The sequence below is a fragment of the Vicia villosa genome, linkage group LG5 (genome assembly GCF_029867415.1).
Source record: "Vicia villosa cultivar HV-30 ecotype Madison, WI linkage group LG5, Vvil1.0, whole genome shotgun sequence".
NCBI classification, from domain to species: Eukaryota; Viridiplantae; Streptophyta; class Magnoliopsida; order Fabales; family Fabaceae; genus Vicia; species Vicia villosa.
In genome coordinates, this window is record NC_081184.1 from 147,188,015 (window position 1) to 147,192,482 (window position 4,468).

Consider the following 4,468-nt stretch of genomic DNA (forward strand, 5'->3'; position numbering starts at 1 on the left):
ACTCGTCCCGAAAAAGACATGGCTCCCCACTAGAGTTTACATCTTCAACACCACCGGTTCTCCGACACTTTGCTCTTCTCCAACATGGCTTACTAATATCTTTATCTCCAGTCAGGGTACATCAAGTTACTGGTTATCCCCAAGCAAGAATCATAAATTCCCAGCTGAGCATCTTCAAAACAAGATCAGACATCAAAAACACAAAGGCATAGAGATTTATTTTCTCAATAAAGACAACATAAATCATATTCACATATCATATGGCATAAACATATTCATACATTGCATACATTACCTCATAATGAATTCATCCATAACATACAAAGTTTCTCTTTTATTCTGAGGGACTCATTACATAATACATGCATCATGACATTGCATAACTATACCTATTGCAGGATACAGGCACAGACAAATGAACGAAATCTCCAACTTTCCAAGATCTAATTCAGTTACTACGAACGGTACTGACACGGTCAATGCTCGAAGATCTAATTCATTTACCACGAACGGTAATGACACGATCGCTTTCAAAGATCTAATTCAGTTACTACGAATGGTACTGACACGGTCAACGCTCGAAGATCTAATTCATTTACCACGAACGGTAATGACACGATCACTTTCAAAGATCTAATTCAGCTACTACGAATGGTACTGATACGGTCAACGCTCGAAGATCTAATTCATTTACCACGAACGGTAATGACACGATCACCTTCAAAGATCTAATTCAGTTACTACGAACGGTACTGACACGGTCAATGCTCAGAGATCTAATTCTATCATCACGAACGGTGTAGACACGATCAATGACCAACTAAGTCTAATTCAGCTACTACGGATGGTACTGACACGACAAAAGATCTAATTCGGTTACTACGAACGGTACTGACACGGTCGACTCTCAGAGATCTAATTCTGTCATCACGAACGGTGTAGACACGATCACTGACTTTCCCAGTCTAATTCAGTTACTACGAACAGTGCTGACACGACAAAAGAATCTAATTCTATCATCACGAACGATGTAGACACGATTATCTCTCCAAAATCTAATTCAGTTACTACGAACGGTACTGACACGATCAAACTCTCAAAGATCTAATTCATTTACTACGAACAGTAATGACACGATCAACACTCAAACAACAACTTCCCAAACACTTCAGTCTCGACATCTGGATGACATCTTTAAGCTCATCCCCATCATACACCTGGATGGCATCTTCAAGCCCATCTCCGACAGTTCTCTGTCAACCTCCGGATGACATCTTTAAGCCCATCTCATACAAAGTCCCTCCATCAACAAGGGCAAATTTCTGGGTATTCTAGTGTTCAATCCTCTTCCACCTTCAGATTCCGATAGGCACACAAGCCAATCTACATCGTCAGGTTTAAGAAGATTGAACAGGGGCAGCTGTCATACCCCAAAATTTGCCCACACTTTTCAAAAATTCAAAACTATTTCAAAAATTGGATCTTTATAAAATCTTGGGTTCATTTACATTGACATTCTGAATTTTATAAATATTCGATTTAAAGTCTATTTTAAAAATATAATAGTTTACTCTTAAATTGTTATAGTTTAATAAATAGCAAAATGCTGACCGATGCTTCATAAACTTTCAATTGGCTTTTTATTTTGAATAAATGATGTAGCACAATTGGTAAGGAGGTAAAGTTTGTAAGTACAAGATCACGGGTTCGAATCCCACTTTTGACATTTTTCCCTTTTATTTGTTACTAATTTTATTTCTGTTTTAAATTATTTTCAAAAATCACAAAATTGTATTTTTTTTATTATTTTAAATTAATTTTCGTATTTTGTTAATTAGGTATTTTAAAAATATTATTTTTTACTTTTTCCATTTTTATTCATAGAAAATAATATAAAAAATCATAAAAATAAAAAGATTTAAAAAGATTTTGTCTTTTCTTTGCATTTTAGGATAATATTTATTTTAGGAAGTGATCAATTTAAATTAGTTTTATGGGTCTTTTACTATTTTAATTAATTGGGTCCATTTGAATATTTTCTTTCCAATTTTATTAACCTAATTTTTCAATATAAAAACCAACAATCCTAACCTTTTTCACGTACAGTGACTAACCCTTATTCACCACAAACTGGCCGCCATCCTCACTAACATTTTTTTTTTCTCACCTAAATTCTGCAACCTTTCCGAACTAACAATTTCCCGACCACTTTCACGTACAAAACCATTTTTCCAACTCACAAAAACCCTTCTGGATACACATACAAAAATCCACTGCCGTACTCACGATCACGTACAGAACCTACGCTACTAATCCTAACTTTTCATTCACCTTTTACCACCAACCCTTCAAACCTACAGATCCATGTACAAACTTCCACACAATTTTCATAATTTCCGATTTCGCTAGCACGTACCAATTACTTTCACCCAAAATCCTGACCTTGCAGTTATACACACAAATTAATCCAAACAGTTACCTTCATATCCAATACAACACAAGATCAATACACAAACATAAACAAAACCTGTGTAAACCATAATCCTTCCGTGGAATTTCTAACCATTTACAAACTAACAATGCATCACCCATGCTTAATGTTCTTTTTTTTTGCAGGATTCAAAGAAAAAGAAGGATCTGAAGCTATACCGTCTCCAGCCACACATCAAATTCACAACAACAACAACAACAACAAAGGCACTGCAGAGGATGAGCAAAACTACGCATATTGAAATTCAAAAATAGTATTTTGCTATTGTTTTTTTTTGTTTTGTGCAGAGAAAGAAGAAGAATCAAAACAAGAGGTCAAAGCGCACCGCATCAACACCGCGGGATCGATTCTGTTCCGCAACTTAAAGCCTACACCGCTCCGACACTCCGACCCCGGCTGTCCGCACGAACAACGGCGCTCTCTCCAGATCTCCACGCGAGAGCCTCTCCGCGAGTCTCCAAATCGGAACAACCGGAGACAGCCGCAGGTCACTCCGACCCTCCCCCGCACGTGGCAGATCCAGGAAGTCCCTTCCGACCGACTCGCAGCCGTCACCGCTCGCGCTCAGCCACTGATCCACTCGCGTCGCCGCCACCACGCGTTGCCGGTACGTCCATTTCTTACGTTTTGTTCTCTAAATTTCATGATTCTTGGAATTGTGTTTGTTGTTTGTTTTTAGAAAGTAATGGGGAAATGCTATTGTGAGAGAAGTATAGAAGAGAAAGATAAAGTTGTTCTGGTATGTTTATGATGCTTCTAACTATGCTATTAATCTTTCTTTATTTTTTTTTTTATTTTTTATATATTATCCACCTGCCATGTGTTTGATTTTTAATGGTTGCCTCTTATATTGAAAGATCCACTTTTGTTTATCATGGTACCTATATATATAAAAAAAAAATAAACGTGAAAGATGTGAGTAAAGATCCACTTGCTTGTTTATTATCACACTAACTTTTGCACTTAAACAAAAAATACAAACAAAAAGTTTAATTCATTTTATTTAAGTTTGATAATTAGATTTAACTAATTTAAGTTCTTAAAGATTTTCATCAAGATATTTAAAATACTAAAAAATATAGTTTGTTTTAATTTCTTTTTCTTTTCAGAATTTAATATACTTAGTTATTGACGTTTTCTTTTGTTAATTATAATTAACATTTGTTGGTATTTATTTAAGTGTTATTTTATATATTCGTACTAACACTTTCTTATTTTTGTGAGGAACTACCATCTGGAGCATCAGACTATTTGGTGGAGACTAATAATTTTATTTTGTATATATTATTTTCCATTTGGGTTTGTAATAATTTTTATCTCCATTTGGCAATTTGTAATCCCCCTCCCCGAAGCCATGTAATAGCTTAGGTTTACGTTTCCGCACTTTATTTTTCTGCAAAATTATACTGCTTAGATGTATGCTAATAGGATTGCATGGAAAGATTAAAATCGAACCGTTAGTTAACCTAATACAAGATAAGTAACTGAATCTAACACACTCTTGCACTCACTCACCTCTAGGGTACGCCCCTCTCGGTTGCCTTCGATTAAAGGTCGTGTCCCTCGAATGTAGAGGTACTAATTAGCAAAGTCCCTCGATTAAAAATCATTGCAAAGATCATAAGTCTCTCGATGACTCGCGATGTTGCCTCGGTAATATGATCTAGTCCCTCGAACGGTTGCCTACGAAACAATGATTGTCCCTCCTAATATTGCTAAAGGTACCTCTACCTGTTGCCTTCAAACGACCTCGATGACCCTTCGATGACCCGCACGTCCAATATAATAAGGATTTCCTACTTCTATATAGTATGGATGATTCTGGGAAGGATAAAAAGCATAGAAAAAGACTAATTTAGGGTAGTGCTCTTAATATGCCTAGCTCGATTAAAAAACTCTTTTTCAATACTCTTTCAAAGACTAAGGCTACGCATTTACGCTAAAGTCCTTAAAGTCCCTTTTCAACTTAAATCAAAC